The sequence below is a fragment of the Mustela nivalis genome (genome assembly GCF_964662115.1).
Source record: "Mustela nivalis genome assembly, chromosome: 20".
Classification (NCBI taxonomy): domain Eukaryota; kingdom Metazoa; phylum Chordata; class Mammalia; order Carnivora; family Mustelidae; genus Mustela; species Mustela nivalis.
This window is the reverse complement of record NC_139039.1, coordinates 35,285,355-35,302,885: the sequence shown is the minus strand read 5'-3', so window position 1 is coordinate 35,302,885 and position 17,531 is coordinate 35,285,355. Positions and strand designations below refer to the sequence as shown.

At 43.0% G+C, this 17,531-nt stretch overlaps 1 protein-coding gene across 8 annotated transcripts in view; it reads left to right on the top strand.

Annotated features, from left to right (window-relative positions):
- LOC309855355 (uncharacterized protein) overlaps positions 1 to 17,531 on the top strand; it is a 61,522-nt gene that overhangs the window by 36,028 nt on the left and 7,963 nt on the right. For all 8 annotated transcript variants that reach the window (XR_014306749.1, XR_014306750.1, XR_014306751.1 and 5 more), the window contains one exon: positions 17,213 to 17,276. The gene's annotated coding sequence lies outside the window, so the exon portion shown is untranslated. The remainder of the gene's footprint in view (positions 1 to 17,212; positions 17,277 to 17,531) is intronic.

Below are 17,531 nucleotides of genomic sequence, written 5' to 3'. Positions count from 1 at the left end.
TCTGTGTCCAAGGGAAGATACAGCAGCAACTAGAGGGATTTGCCCCTGTTTGGATTGGAACAGTCTTATTTGCATCTAAACTCCGTGTAGGTGGGCAGTGGGGGGAAATTCTCCCTGACCCTTTCTGGCTTCCTGCCCCCCCCCATCCCCAAGACCTCTGAGAGAAGTCGCCGGAGCAGAGCATGAACCTACTCATGGGGGTTTGAGAAGACCTCAGGGGTTATCCCATAACCCTACTGAGGCTCAGAGAAGGGGGCCGACCTGCCAGGTGTATTATGGGGAGCAGGCAGGTGAGTGACACGGTCAGAATCCTAGCCCTGTGCGTGTGAAGTCTGGCTCTGCCATGGACTAACTCTGAGACCCCAGACAAGCCACTTAGCCTGTTTCTCTGTTTCCAAATTCTCAAAAGAGGGATAGTGATGGGTCCTTCGCAGGATCTTTGAGGATCAAAGGAGATAGTGGCGGGGACGTTCTTACCACAGCCGGGGCATCCGGATGGCAGCCATGGGGCATCCGGATGGCAGCCATGGAGGGCGAGGCATCATTTTTAAGCGACTTTTGAGGTCGTCCGACTCCAGCTCTGACCCTCTTGCCAACACCATCCTGCTCACGGTCTCCTGGGTGGAAGGGCTGTACAACTTCTGGGAGTCTTATTTCGATCTAAACGTAAAGGCAGGGCTCACCAGAGATGTATTATGGTGGCATGCTGGCCACTGACCCTGCAGGTGGCGAGGCTGGTGCAGATGTCCTACATTGTGGAGATGACACTCGTCACTTTACCTTATGACAGGACCATAAGCAACACTTGCTAATAGAAGTCTAACGTGGGCTCTAGATATTGACTTGGGGCTTGGGAAGTCCAGAAAAATTCACCTAACTTCAGGGACACATCTTTGCTGAAATACCAGACTCTGGGTCACACTGAGAATGGTAGAACAGAAAAAAGAGCTACTGTCTCTGCTCTTGGTTGATTCACTGTTCGTGTTTGTTTGGGCTTTCCAAAAACCTTAGGGGACCCAATCATTCAGGATGTCAAGGATTTGGGGGTAGATGAAAGTGTCCCTAAGAATTAAGTTTCAAAGAGTTATTGGAAACATTTTAGTATGGAAAACTCCTGGGTGGGTTACAGTTCACGTCAATCTCTTAAACAGACCACCCACCATGCTAATTCAACTTTTTCTCGCACAGTTAAGCAGTTCATTGTGATTATACATTATTGTTCTATTGATGCAGAGGGTTCTGTGTCCCTATAAAAATAGGCTCACGAGAAAGCACTTGCCCTTCTGAGTGCTTGGGTCCATTCTGCACATTTTTCTGTTTCCTTCTTCATACCATGCTTATAGAAATCACTTGCTTTAGGGGCTTAAAATTTGCTTAAATGTGTTCTAAAGGAGTTTTTGAAATTGCACGTTGTCCAAATTCTCTGTTTCTGTGGTTCCTGATACTTATGATATTCTTAGAACATTCTATCTTATATCAAAATCACAATTGTATTTTAATTGAATTCATCTTTACATTTGAACCTCCGTGAGAGAGTATATTTTGATATAAGGAATGCATTGGAGATCATGTTTTGTTTTTCTTTGTCTGTTTCCTTAAACTAGTGATTATCGTGTCTAAAATTACCCCCTTCCTTTAAAATGCTAAATTTTCACCTGCACGGTTTGATTTCTATTCCTTTTAGTTGAACTAATGTGCCTCTTTCTGCACTGTTCCTCATTGTTGAACTTCTCTACTGTAGCTGTTCTTTTGAAATATATCGGGGCAAATCTCATCACCCTCCTTTTCAGTTGTGCTCCCAGCTTGGGTCAGATGTTTATATAGTTCCCAGTGAACTAAAAGAAATGATACTTACTCTGTTTTTATCAAGTTCATTAGGATTTTGATTGAACTGTATTAAATGTATATGTTCACACAGAGAATAGGCAGCTTATACTAATGTCTCTTCAGCCTCGAGGCCATTGCACACCTGATGTTCTGTATTCTCCGGAAGACAGTCGTATCGTTTTCTCCACCTAACTTATACAAACATATTTCATGATTTTTCTAGGTATTCTATGGATTTTGTTGTTGTGGTGACATGTGGTACCATAGTTTGCTTTGAGGTTTTATTTGCTGCTGTGACTGGGATCTTTTGCTATGTATGGAAAGAGGCTACACACACACACACACACAGAGAAATTTAAATATTTGATTTTAAGAAAAATTTTCAATCTCTGTAGATTCAGATTGGCTAAGTTGGAAAAATTTGGCAAGACCTAGTTTTGGTGGGGGGGAACCTGGAGAAAGGGAAACATTAATGGTCTCTTGGTGGGACTATGAGTTAGTACAGATTTTCTCATGGAGCATTTGACTATATACAGATTTCAAAAATATATACTTTTTGACTTAGCAATACCAATTCTAGAAATTCATCCAGAGGAGTCAACTGGACAGTTCACAACAAATATGTCCAAATATTCATCATGTTAGTACTCATAACAGTTGAAAGTCAGAGTCAATATAAATGTGTGTTATAGGAGATTTCCTAAATAAATCATGATATATTCTGAGGGTGCAATTTCTTGCAGCCACAGACATGGTACTGTATCCAAATGCATGTGCATATGTTTACCTGTTGTCGTAGAGAATTGTCCTTGCCTGGCTCTTGAATGAATAAAGCAGGTAGTGATCAGCACACATTCCGGGTACCGCTGAGGAAGTGTGTGAGGACATTCCGTGTCTGAAAGGATGTTGAACATACAACTGGGATTTCACGTCACTTACGCTTTTTCCTTATTCTCTGTTCTTTTTTATTTTTTAAAAAAGCATGAATCATTTGAACTCCCTTCCTCCCCACCATCCCCAGAATTAAGCTGAATCATTGTAAACAACAATAAAAAATTAAAGAGATGCTAACGTGTCTGAATGCAAAGTGCTGGAAAGGAAGTGGGTTGAAATAGCACTTGGGTCACAATGGATAGTCCTAGAGGGCAGTTTTTGCCCTGATTCACAATAGCCATTGTTTAACCCTGGGTTCTAGGAAGTGTGCTGACGACTTTATTATTTATTTATTTATTTCCTTTTATTTATTTACTTATTATTAAGTTTGATTAGCCAACAGAGAGTACATCATTAGTTTTTGATGTGGGGTTCACTGATCCGTTAGTTGCGTATAACACCCAGTGCTCAGCACATCGCGCGCCTTCCTTGACAACTTTAGATGACTGATCTCATTCAGCCTCACCACGGGCTGCACTGCGTGGGGCTGTAAATTGTTTACGCCAGCAGGAGCTGGAGGGAGTCACCAATTTGGGAAGAGCGCAGCAGGCACCCAGAGCAACCTTGCCTGAGTGCAGCTTCTTTCAAAGAACTGGGAGGCCTCCCTCCTCCTCCCTGCCCCTTCCCACACCCACTTTCCCTACAGCCCGCTCTCCTGCTGCTCCTGTCGCCCGAGCAGCCTTCATGTCTAGCAGCAAGAGATTTAGGAAAGCATGTTACAGAGATGGATAAATTATATGTCCAGTTGACTTGTAAAAAGTCTTAGGAATTGGCTACTTGAAATTTTTTTTTTTTGGTTACCAATTTTTAAAATTGAAAAATCTATGCAAATACTGCCCGAATAGGCAAAGCGGACCAAGCTGGGTTTGAAATATTAAACGTATCCTGGATCTAGCCCAGATCCTTCTTTTCATTTTTCCTGTTTACTGTTTTATGGCTCCTGTTTTTTTTTTTTTTTTTCTTATCACAAAAGCAATTCACATTTAACATAGGGAAAAAATCTGAAAATACAGATTACAAGAGAATCCTGAGAATCATGTGTACCCCTCCCTTCCCAGAGGATCGGTATTGACTTATATTACTTATACTATTTCATGAATATTCTTCTGGACCATCTTCTGTACGTATTTATTATATTTCAGTAAAAGGACGTCTTGCTACTTTTTCTGTTTGGGGGAGCAGTGATGATTTATCTGTTGCATTTTCTGTGTGGATGTTTGGTTTGTGTCCTTTTTTAAAAAATTGCTGTCATTACAGCTAGCACAGGGAAGACTGGAAGAAATGAAGAACGGAAGAAATAAACGAGCAAAGGCCAAGAAAAAGAGGAGAACATGTTAGTGCTCTGAAAAATGGACAAAAATGGTTACAACCCAGATAAGACTATAAAACTACTCAGTAGTACACCAAGATTACCAAATCCGGATAAACCAGGCACTGGGCGTATTTGTTTCTGACAAATTATCATTTAAACCAGCTCGGTTTTGCTCACATTGTTTCTATCTGTCGGTCCCTAAAATATAGGTTATTATATACAATATATGTAAATATATGCATGAATATACATGATATATATATTTAAGTGCATTATATTGCTCCGGAAAGTGCGGAGTCTATCTGGTGGGAAGACTTGTTTTCCAGGAGGGGTCCCCCAGCTTCGGAAAGTCAAACCCCCTTCGTGTGTAACCGATGAGACCAGGAGAGTGTCCTTTCTCCTGTGGCCCACCCTCTCCCCACTCTGGCCTTGGGCATAACAGCCAGCATCACCTGGTTTGTTTGGTTTTGTGTTTAGCATACGTCTCTGTTCTGGGAAAGTGCGGCCTTCTCCAGGGCGTATGCACTGAACTCAGTCCAGTTTGGGGGCTCTGGAGAGAGCTGGCTGTGCCCTCTGCGGCGTCCCGAAAGGAAGGACACCCTCCCCTCTTCCCACTCAGGCCTGGCCTCAGAGGAAGGACCCAGAAGAGAGGTAAAAGGTTGCCCAGGCTTGCAAGGTGCGAGGCAGAGCTCCCCTCCAGGGAAGGCTGAAGAAGGCAGCAAGGGAGCCCCGAGGCCTGTGGGCCACAGGGGAATGCAAACGTGGACATGGCCCACATGGGAGGACCTTACAGACGCGGACACCTGTGGCACCCTGAAGGGGAAAATGGCTCATGACCAGCCCTGCGGTGTGTTGGGGGGCATTGAGGGCTTTGGCTGAGCCGTGACGATGCTCACAGAACCATTTCCAACACATCTGCTTCACCCCCCCCCCCCGGGGCTTGACTCCCAGCTTCCCAGGGGTGCGGAGAGAAGCTGCTAATGGTCACGTGTGGCCCTGGAGCTCCCAGGCAGGAGGTCCGAGCGAGCACCCTGCCTCCTCTGCGTCACGATCCGAATTTGGTATCTGGCACCACCGCCAGGAGCACTGTGCAAACCAAGGGGGTCCTCCCAGCTCCTCACTGCCTTGGGGAATTCTGGAAACCCGGGAGGCAGGAATCTGGTTTCTCGGACATCCAGCAGCAGGAGCCTGGCCCCTGGGAATGACGCCAGACCTGCCATTTCTGGAGATGCGCGGGCGGGTGGAGAGAAAGGCTCAGGTTTCCAGACACAGCGGAAACGGTCCAAGAGTGAGCTTGAGCGCTGGTTTGGTGGCAAGCATGACGTGACTGTGAGCCCCAAAGATTGGGGTCTGAGGCTTTTGAAAATAACATTTAGAGGATGTGGTTTTTTTTTTTTTTATTATAAGGGAAGTAAACACGAAGGCAATAACTTACCCTTAAATCTAACCATTAGGTAGCTCTGTGGGCGAGTCAAGAAAAAAGGAATCGTCTATGCCTTCCACAAATGCGTACTGAGTTTCTAGTTTCTTCTATAGTCCAACCACAGTTCTAAACGCTGGGGATAGAACAGAGAACAAAGAGGACAAAAATTCCTGTCAGCACAGGGCAGGGGGAGAGAGAGAGAGAGAGAGGAATAAATACATAGATGACAGGATTCTAAACTAATGTTACGGGATGAATGGTGTCCCCGGAAGGCATGTGTTAAAGTCCTGACCCCCGGGACCTCAGAATGTGGCTGCATTTGGAGTTGGGCCTTTCAGGAGGCGAGTCAGCTAACATGAGGCCATGAGACTGGGCCTGGCGCAGTCTGACCGACTAATGGCAAAGGTGGGAGGCAGAGGCTATACCTCGCACAGAAGGAAGGACACAGAGAAAAGGCAGCCATCTGCAAGACAAAGAGAGCAGCCTCCAGAGAACCCAGTCCCAGGACACAGTCATTTTGCATTTCTAACTTCCCAAACTGCGAGAAAGAAATTCCTACTGTTTAAGTCACCTGGTCTGTGGTATTTTGTTATGACAACTCTAGAAAACAAATGCAGAGAGTTTGTAGGCTGTTCAGGGCAATACAGCACAGTAAGACAGGGTCCGCCGCCTGGAGCCGGGCCCCATCTGTGGGGGAGGGGCATTCCAGGCAGAGGGCGGTGCCAAGGCCCTGGGGTGGGAGCAGCCATGAGGCAGTTGAGAGGGTGAGCCTAGCCACGTCAGAGTTGTGCGTGTGAAGATTTGGGGTTTACTCAGAATTAATCTAATGAATAAAAATCTTCTGGGTTTTCTTTGTTGGGTTTGTGAGATAGGAAGCTAGCTAGACAGATGATAGGTTTAACAAAATTTGACTTCAGATGATTTGGGGTTTCTCAGTCTGTGAATGTGGTATCCCTTTGAATTTGTTAACATCTTTTAGTCCTCGCTGCATTTTAAAAGTTTTATTCACCTATTTCTTACACATCCATTATTAAGCTTCTAAATATGTTCTTTTCCACTATAATTTTGAAGGAATCAGTTGACCTTTCTCTCTGCTGGTTCCCTGTAATGCAGTGACCTAATTAACAAAGTTCACTCCCCACCCCCCACCACCCCCAACCGGTCCCTTTTACTATCCACTTTTAGTTGAGAATATCACTTTTCTTTTCTTTAGTATGTGTTCATTGATTTCTCATGTTTAAATGATTTCTTCTGATTTCCAGCTATGGAAGCAGAGGGGGAGAACATCAGGTGGCATTTTCTCCCCTTTCTTGCCGTCATTGGCTAGTAGAATCCCACATTTTGTCTCGGTGATGTTTGCTTGGGTTCTGGGCCCGTCATCGCCGGATCCTCCCCTTAGACCCAGGCTCCCAGCTCCACGCGGCCTCCCAACACCTGCGGCCAACTGCAAAGCATTCTCGGCAGTCAGTCCCCCTGCTTGCTTCCCCAAGCAGACCTCCTCACTGGAGCGATACTCCTTCGATACTCCTTCAGGCCTTGTGTTGAAAAACGCCGTCGCATTTATAATGAAGAGACAGTTGTTGGTGTGGAAGAATTTATGGGCTCGCATTTCTTGTTCTTGAAGGCTGTGCTGGCACTGCTCCTTGTCTTCTAGTGTTGAAGGCTACTTCATACGTGACGGGACCTTCCTGATGGTGTCAGCAACTTGATTGTCTTGCCTGGCCATTCTGAAGACTCTTTACACTAAAGATCCAGAAGTTTTATGGAGATATTAAGATAGAATTTGTTCTTGATTGTTCTGTGCCCAATTTTCTTGGGATACCACTTTAATTTGTAGACTGGAGTCTTCTTAACACCTGAAAATCCTTTTTAAAATTTTATTGTTAAAGCTTTCTCGATGACATTTTAGAGACCCGATTCTGTGAATGGTGACTCTCTTTGTCTGCCGTGACTGTCATTCCTTCTGCTCACCCACAGGAACTCTGATGTATTGCCATTACATTTTACCCACTCTTTCCACCCTCTCTCTGTCCTCTGCTCTGTCTCCAAACCCGTGCGTTCAGTCTCTGCTGTGTGTCTCCGTTCTGTCGTGATTGTATTTCCTTCTTTCACTTCCTACCTGGCTCTGAAAGCTCAGCTATCTTATCTCTTCTTATCTCTAAATATCTTTTCTGAGTTGAGGTGTCTCTGACTGGTGTTCGAGCTCTGTTTCAAAACAAGCTCTTGCTTCGTCATCTTCATCAACTTAGGCACTCCGTGGGGTCAGAATTTTTGTCCATTTCACGGCAATATTTTCGGTGGGGGGTTTCTAGTCTACCAACTGCTTCTCCTGTTCTTCCATCATTTAGAAACATGTTTCTGGGTAATACCTTCAGAGAGATTCTGTTTGGTTTCTGTTTGGTGATCACTCCTTTTTGTCCAGGTGAAATATCCCTGGACGATCTATTTTTAAGAAGTTTTAGTAGGGAGTAAGTAGATAGAAGTGGGTTTCAGGCTTCTAGGAATCCTCCCAATGGCCCAGGCTTCTAGTATCAATACAGTCTTTTAATGGCTAATCAACAGGGTGACATACCATGTGCCTTCTCATAACCAGACTCGGTACTGTTGCCTTGTGACCAGACTGCTTCCTATGCCTGCGGACTCTTGTGTGATTGCTTTTTCCGTCCGTCTGTCCAACTCCTAAAAATGCAGTGCCGTCTGGGCTCAGAGACTCTCCCGCTGCCCACTCACTCACCGGATCCCACTGTTTCAGATAAGGCACTGCTGATTGTACTTTAGGGTGAAGGCATGATTTTGCACAGCTCTGCTCTGGCAGCATTGCCTGGGACACTCACACACAGGTAGCCCTTCTTCTCTCGCTCCTACCCGGCCACGTCATGACTGTGATGACACTTCCTTCTTATTTATCCTATTTTGGAGTAGTAGATATCTACCATTTGTACAGATAATGAACTTTACACCTTTCCCATCTTCCTTTCTTCTTTCTTTCTTTCTTTCTTTCTTTCTTTCTTTCTTTCTTTCTTTCTTTCTTTCTTTCTTCACTTTTAGGGGGTTCCAGAGAGAAGAGAGGGAGAATCCCAATCCTCACTTTCCCACTTTATTTTATTTATTTTTTTTTAATTTTTTATTTTTTATAAACATATATTTTTATCCCCAGGGGTACAGGTCTGTGAATCACCAGGTTTACACACTTCACAGAACTCACCAAAGCACATACCCTCCCCAATGTCCATAATCCCACCCCCTTCTCCCAAACCCCCTCCCCCCAGCAACCCTCAGTTTGTTTTGTGAGATTAAGAGTCACTTATGGTTTGTCTCCTTCCCAATCCCACCTTGTTTCATTGATTCTTCTCCTACCCACTTAAGCCCCCATGTTGCATCATCACTTCCTCATAACAGGGAGATCATATCATAGTTGTCTTTCTCTGCTTGACTTATTTCGCTAAGCATGATACGCTGTAGTTCCATCCATGTTGTCGCAAATGGCAAGATTTCATTTCTTTTGATGGCTGCATAGTATTCCATTGTGTATATATACCACATCTTCTTGATCCATTCATCTGTTGATGGACATCTAGGTTCTTTCCATAGTTTGGCTATTGTGGACATTGCTGCTATAAACATTCGGGTGCACGTGCCCCTTTGGATCACTACATTTGTATCTTTAGGGTAAATACCCAATAGTGCAATTGCTGGGTCATAGGGCAGTTCTATTTTCAACATTTTGAGGAACCTCCATGCTGTTTTCCAGAGTGGCTGCACCAGCTTGCATTCCCACCAACAGTGTAGGAGGGTTCCCCTTTCTCCGCATCCTCGCCAGCATCTGTCATTTCCTGACTTGTTGATTTTAGCCATTCTGACTGGTGTGAGGTGATATCTCATTGTGGTTTTGATTTGTATTTCCCTGATGCCGAGTGATATGGAGCACTTTTTCATGTGTCTGTTGGCCATCTGGATGTCTTCTTTGCAGAAATGTCTGTTCATGTCCTCTGCCCATTTCTTGATTGGATTATTTGTTCTTTGGGTGTTGAGTTTGCTAAGTTCTTTATAGATTCTGGATACTAGTCCTTTATCTGATAGGTCGTTTGCAAATATCTTCTCCCATTCTGTCAGTTGTCTTTTGATTTTGTTAACTGTTTCCTTTGCTGTGCAAAAGCTTTTGATCTTGATGAAATCCAAATAGTTCATTTTTTCCCTTGCTTCCCTTGCCTTTGGTGTTGTTCCTAGGAAGATATTGCTGCGGCTGAGGTCGAAGAGGTTGCTGCCTGTGTTCTCCTCAAGGATTTTGATGGATTCCTTTCACACATTGTGGTCCTTCATCCATTTTGAGTCTATTTTTGTGTGTGGCGTAAGGAAATGGTCCAATTTCATTTTTCTGCATGTGGCTGTCCAATTTTCCCAGCACCCTTTATTGAAGAGGGTCTTTTTTCCATTGGACATTCTTTCCTGCTTTGTCGAAGATTAGTTGACTGTAGAGTTGAGGGTCTATTTCTGGGCTCTCTATTCTGTTCCATTGATCTATGTGTCTGTTTTGTGCCAGTACCAAAGCTGTCTTGATGATGACAGCTTTGTAATAGAGCTTGAAGTCCGGAATTGTGAAGCCACCAATGTTGGCTTTCTTTTTCAATATCCCTTTGGCTATTCGAGGTCTTTTCTGGTTCCATATAAATTTTAGAATTATTTGTTCCATTTCTTTGAAAAAGATGGATGGTACTTTGATAGGAATTGCATTAAATGTGTAGATTGCTTTAGGTAGCATAGACATTTTCACAATATTTATTCTTCCAATCCAGGAGCATGGAACATTTTTCCATTTCTTTGTGTCTTCCTCAATTTCTTTCATGAGTACTTTATAGTTTTCTGAGTATAGACTCTGTGCCTCTTTGGTTAGGTTTATTCCTAGGTATCTTATGGTTTTGGATGCAATTGTAAATGGGATTGACTCCTTAATTTCTCTTTCTTCTGTCTTGCTGTTGGTGTAGAGAAATGCAACTGATTTCTGTGCATTGATTTTATGTCCTGACACTTTACTGAATTCCTGTATAAGTTCTAGCAGTTTTGGAGTGGAGTCTTTTGGGTTTTCCACATATAGTATCATATCATCTGCGAAGAGTGATAATTTGATTTCTTCTTTGCCGATTTGGATGCCTTTAATTTCCTTTTGTTGTCTGATTGCTGAGGCTAGGACCTCTAGTACTATGTTGAATAGCAGTGGTGATAATGGACATCCCTGCCGTGTTCCTGACCTTAGCGGAAAAGCTTTCAGTTTTTCTCCATTGAGAATGATATTTGCGGTGGGTTTTTCATAGATGGCTTTGATGATATTGAGGTATGTGCCCTCTATCCCTACACTCTGAAGAGTTTTGATCAGGAAGGGATGCTGTACTTTGTCAAATGCTTTTTCAGCATCTATTGAGAGTATCATATGGTTCTTGTTCTTTCTTTTATTGATGTGTTGTATCACATTGACTGATTTGCAGATGTTGAACCAACCTTGCAGCCCTGGAATAAATCCCACTTGGTCGTGGTGAATAATCTTTTTAATGTACTGTTGAATCCTATTGGCTAGTATTTTGTTGAGTATTTTCGCATCTGTGTTCATCAAGGATATTGGTCTATAGCTCTCTTTTTTGATGGGATCCTTGTCTGGTTTTGGGATCAAGGTGATGCTGGCCTCATAAAATGAGTTTGGAAGTTTTCCTTCCATTTCTATTTTTTGGAACAGTTTCAGGAGAATAGGAATTAGTTCTTCTTTAAATGTTTGGTAGAATTCCCCCGGGAAGCCGTCTGGCCCTGGGCTTTTGTTTGTTTGGAGATTTTTAATGACTGTTTTAATCTCCTTACTGGTTATGGGTCTGTTCAGGCTTTCTATTTCTTCCTGGTTCAGTTGTGGTAGTTTATATGTTTCTAGGAATGCATCCATTTCTTCCAGATTGTCAAATTTATTGGCGTAGAGTTGCTCATAGTATGTTCTTATAATAGTTTGTATTTCTTTGGTGTTAGTTGTGATCTCTCCTCTTTCATTCATGATTTTATTTATTTGGGTCCTTTCTCTTTTCTTTTTGATAAGTCGGGCCAGGGGTTTATCAATTTTATTAATTCTTTCAAAGAACCAGCTCCTACTTTCGTTGATTTGTTCTATTGTTTTTTTGGTTTCTATTTCATTGATTTCTGCTCTGATCTTTATGATTTCTCTTCTCCTGCTGGGCTTAGGGTTTCTTTCTTGTTCTTTCTCCAGCTCCTTTAGGTGTAGGGTTAGGTTGTGTACCTGAGACCTTTCTTGTTTTCTGAGAAAGGCTTGTACCGCTATATATTTTCCTCTCAGGACTGCCTTTGCTGTGTCCCACAGATTTTGAACCATTGTATTTTCATTATCATTTGTTTCCATGATTTTTTTCAATTCTTCTTTAATTTTCCGGTTGACCCATTCATTCTTTAGAAGGATGCTGTTTAGTCTCCATGTATTTGGGTTCTTTTCAAACTTCCTTTTGTGGTTGAGTTCTAGCTTTAGAGCATTGTGGTCTGAAAATATGCAGGGAATGATCCCAATCTTTTGATACCGGTCGAGTCCTGATTTAGGACTGAGGATGTGATCTATTCTGGAGAATGTTCCATGTGCACTAGAGAAGAATGTGTATTCTGTTGCTTTGGGATGAAATGTTCTGAATATATCTGTGATGTCCATCTGGTCCAGTGTGTCATTTAAGGCCTTTATTTCCTTGCTGATATTTTGCTTGGATGATCTGTCCATTTCAGTGAGGGGAGTGTTAAAGTCCCCTACTATTATTGTCTTATTGTTGATGTGTTTCTTTGATTTTGTTATTAATTGGTTTATATAGTTGGCTGCTCCCACGTTGGGGGCATAGATATTTAAAATTGTTAAATCTTCTTGTTGGACAGACCCTTTGAGTATGATATAGTGTCCTTCCTCATCTCTTATTATAGTCTTTGGCTTAAAATCTAATTGATCTGATATAAGGATTGCCACTCCTGCTTTCTTCTGATGTCCATTAGCATGGTAAATTCTTTTCCACCCCCTCACTTTAAATCTGGAGGTGTCTTCAGGCTTAAAATGAGTTTCTTGGAGGCAACATATAGATGGGTTTTGTTTTTTTATCCATTCTGATAGCCTGTGTCTTTTGACAGGGGCATTTAGCCCATTAACATTCAGGGTAACTATTGAGAGATATGAATTTAGTGCCTGTAAGGTGACTGTTACTGTATATGGTCTCCGTTCCTTTCTGATCTACCACTTGTAGGCTCTCTCTTTGCTTAGAGGACCCCTTTCAATATTTCCTGTAGAGCTGGTTTGGTGTTTGCAAATTCTTTCAGTTGTTGTTTGTCCTGGAAGCTTTTAATCTCTCCTTCTATTTTCAATGATAGCCTAGCTGGATATAGTATTCTTGGCTGCATGTTTTTCTCGTTTAGTGCTCTGAAAATATCATGCCAGCTCTTTCTGGCCTGCCAGGTCTCTGTGGATAAGTCAGCTGCCAATCTAATATTTTTACCATTGTATGTTACAGACTTCTTTTCCCGGGCTGCTTTCAGGATTTTCTCTTTGTCACTGAGACTTGTAAATTTTACTATTAGGTGACGGGGTGTGGGCCTATTCTTATTGATTTTGAGGGGCGTTCTCTGAACCTCCTGAGTTTTGATGCTCGTTCCCTTTGCCATATTGGGGAAATCTCCCCAATACTTCTCTCCAGTATACCTTCTGCTCCCCTCTCTCTTTCTTCTTCTTCTGGAATCCCAATTATTCTAATGTTGTTTCGTCTTATGGTGTCACTTATCTCTCAAATTCTCCCCTCGTGGTCCAGTAGCTGTTTGTCCCTCTTTTGCTCAGCTTCTTTATTCTCTGTCATTTGGTCTTCTATATCACTAATTCTTTATTCGGCCTTATTTATCCTAGCAGTGAGAGCCTCCATTTTTTATTGCACCTCATTAATAGCTTTTTAAATTTCAACTTGGTTAGATTTTAGTTCTTTTATTTCTCCAGAAAGGGCTTTTATATCTCTCGAGAGGGTTTCTCTAATATCTTCCATGCCTTTTTTGAGCCCAGCTAGAACCTTGAGAATTGTCATTCTGAACTCTAGATCTGACATATTACCAATGTCTGTATTGATTATGTCCCTAGCCTTCGGTACTGCCTCTTGTTCTTTTTTTTGTGTGTTGAATTTTTCTGTCTTGTCATTTTGTCCAGATAAGAGTATATGAAGGAGCAAGTAAAATACTAAAAGGGTGGCAACAACCCCAGGAAAATATGCTTTAACCAAATTAGAACAGATCCCAAATCGTGAGGGGGGAGAAAGGGGATAAAAAGAGGTTCAAAAAGGAAGAAAGAAAAAAAAAAAAAAGAAAAGAATTTAAAAAATGAAAACAAATAAGAAAAATATAAAAAAGAAAAAAAATATATATTGGATAGACTAGTTAAAAAACATTATAAAAAAAAAAAGGTAAAAGTTAAAAAAAAAATTTACCAGAAGGTGAGAAAAAAAACCAAAAAATGAAAAAGACAAAAATTAAATTAACTGCAAGACTAAAAAAAAATCACAGGGAAAAAGCCATGAGTTCCGTGCTTTGCTTTCTCCTCCTCTGGAATTCTGCTGCTCTCCTTGGTATTGAAACCGCACTCCTTGGTAGGTGAACTTGGTCTCGGCTGGATTTCTTATTGATCTTCTGGGGGAGGGGCCTGTTGTAGTGATTGTCAAGTGTCTTTGCCCCAGGCGGAATTGCACCGCCCTTACCAGGGGCCGGGTGAGTAATCCGCTCGGGTTTGCTTTCAGGAGCTTTTGCTCCCTGAGCGCTTTCCGTAGAGTTCCGGAGGACGGGAATACAAATGGCGGCCTCCTGGTCTCCGGCCCGGAGGAGCCGAGAGCCCAGGGCCGCACTCCTCAGTGGGCCCTCAGAGAACAGCGCCCAGTCACTCCCATCTGCCTGACCTCCGGCCGCGCTCCGAGCTCACCGAGCCTGTGACCGGTTCAAGGTCACCCCGAGCTTCGAGCTCACTGTCGGCTCTGTCTCTATAGCCGGCTTTCCTGTTCCAATACCCGCAAGCTCTGCGATACTCAGACACCCCCGATCCTTCTGTGACCCTGCGGGACCTGAGGCCACGCTGACCCCGCGTGGGCTTTGCCCCGGTTTAGCCTCTGGAGCAATGTCCCTCAGCGGAACTGACTTTTAAAAGTCCCGATTTTGTGCGCCCTTGCTCCGCCGCTTGCCAGGATCCGCCCCCCCCCCCCCCCCCCCCCGGTCTATCTTCCCGTGGCTTTGGATTCATTTCTCCGCAGGTCCTACCTTTCAGAAAGTGGTTGTTTTTCTGTTTCCAGAATTGCTGTTCTTCTCTTCGATCTGCCGATGGATTTTCAGGTGTTTGCAATCTTTAGATAAGCTATCTAGCTTATCTCTGGCTAGCTGAAGTAGTCTCAGCCTGCTACTTCTCCGCCATCTTGACTCCTCCTCCCCACTTTATTTTTTTTATAGTTGTTTTTAAATTTAATTTATTTTTTAAATTAAATTGATTTCTTTTCAGTATAGCAGTAGTCATTATTTTTTCACCACACCCAGTGCTCCATGCAATCCGTGCCCTCTCTAATACCCACCACCTGGTACTCCAACCTCCCACCCCCCTGCCACTTCAAACCCCTCAGATTATTTTACAGAGTCCATAGTCTCTCATGGTTCACCTCCCCTTCTAATTTCCCCCAACTCCCTTCTCCTCTCCATCTCCCCTTGTCCTCCATGCTATTTGTTATGCTCCACAAATAAGTGAAACCATATGATAATTGACTTTCTCTGCTTGACTTCTTTCACTCAGCAGAATCTCTTCCAGTCCTGTCCATGTTTCTACAGAAGTTGGGTATTCATCCTTTCTGATGGAGGCATAATACTCCTAGTATATATGGACCACATTTTCCTTATCCATTCATCCGTTGAAGGGCATCTTGGTTCTTTCCATAGTTTGGCGACCGTGGCCATTGCTGCTATAAACATTGGGGTACAGATGGCTCTTCTTTTCATTACATCTGTATCTTTGGGGTAAATACCAAGACAGCATGGTACTGGCATAAAAACAGACACATAGACCAGTGGAACAGATTAGAGAGCCCAGATATGGACCCTCAACTCTATGGTCAATTAATCTTCGACAAAACAGGAAAAAATATACAGTGGAAAAAAGACAGTCTCTTCAGTAAATGGTGCTGGGAAAACTGGACAGCTATATGTAGAAGAATGAAACTCGACCATTCTCTTACACCGTACACAAAGATAAACTCAAAATGGATAGAAGACCTCAATGTGAGACAGGAATCCATCAGAATCCTAGAGGAGAACATAGGTCGTAATCTCTTCAATATCAGCCACAGCAACTTCTTTCAAGATATGTCTCCAAAGGCAAAGGAAACAAAAGTGAAAATAAACTTTTGGGACTTCATCAAAATCAAAAGCTTTTGCACAGCAAAGGAAACAGTCAGCAAAACAAAGAGGCAACCCACGGAATGGTAGAAGATATTTGCAAATGACAGTACAGACAAAAGGTTGATATCCAGAATCTATAATGAGCTCCTCAAACTCAACACACACAAAACAGGCAATCATATTAAAAAATGGGCAGAAGATATGAACAGAGACTTCTCCAATGAAGACATACAAATGGTTATCAGACACATGAAAGAATGTTCATCATCACTAGCCAAGAGGGAGATTCAAATTAAAACTACATTGAGATATCACCTTACACCAGTTAGAATGGCCAAAATTAACAAGACAGGAAACAACATGTGGTGGAGGGGATGTGAAGAAAGGTGAACCCTCTTAAACTGTTGGTGGGAATGCAGGTTGGTGCAGCCTCTTTGGAGAACAGTGTGGAGATTCCTCAAGAAATTAAAAATAGAACTTCCCTATGACCCTGCAATTTCACTTTCCCACTTTAAAAAGAAGTTTCTGGTGGTCACAGTCCTATACCTGGGCTTCCTGAATCCATCTTATATACTACCACCAAGTTATTTCTAAATTGCACATTTGACAATGTCATCTTCTGGTTTGAAATCCTTCAACATCTTCTCTTTGCTTACAGGACAAATTCAACCATCCAAGATCTGATTCTATATATCCTGTAATACTTCCTTTTTCCTGTGCCTTAGCCAAAGCACATACTTGTGATTTCCCAAAATCACACTGATCTTTGCCCATGGTCTTCCTCTCTCCTGGTCTAGCTTCACCACAGAGCCTGCCTCATAAATGTCAACTCATCTCTTAGGACATAGATGAAGTGTTAACTCCCCAGCAAACATTTCCCAGTTTTTCCGCCTCTGACCCCCACTCCCACCACACAGAAAGAGCAATGACTGTTCCTTCCTGTAGGATCCCTTGGGCTTATGGTACTTTATAACCATGAACTATTACAGAATGAATTTATTTAATCAAGCCCAAGGCCCCTCACATTCTGAGATCATATGTTGTTCATTTTGTGCCCTGGTTCTGGATAAGTAACTGGCAAATTGCAGGAGCAGAGTGACTGGTTTTCCCGATGAGTGGTGCTGAGCTGAGCATACCGTGTTCTTGGAAATGGGGCGAGGAGAGACGAGGAAATGGAGAATCAGGTGAGGGCTGGTCGCACCCACCTGACTGACTTCTGTTTCTATAATTCTTCTCACTTGACTGCTGGCTACTTCTGTGGATAGGCCCAGAAATTCTAACTTTGTCTTCTCATTTTCCAGATGAGACACTAAGGCCAACAGCCAAGAAGCTACCTGCCGGGGGTGTCCCTGCAGCACAGCCCCGGTATCCTGACTCTGCTGTTTCTCTTGGTGAATCAAAACTTGACTCATAATGATTTATTTTCTTGAATGAGCATTTTTAAAAAGATTTTATTTTATTTATTTGAGAGAGCAAGAGAGAGAAGAGTGAGCAAGAACACGAGTGGGGAGAAGGTGCAGAGGCAGAGGGAGAAGCAGACTCCCTGCTGAGCAGGGAGCCCGATGCGGGGCTCGATCCCAGGATCCCAAGGTTATAACCTGAGCTGAAGGCAGACACTGG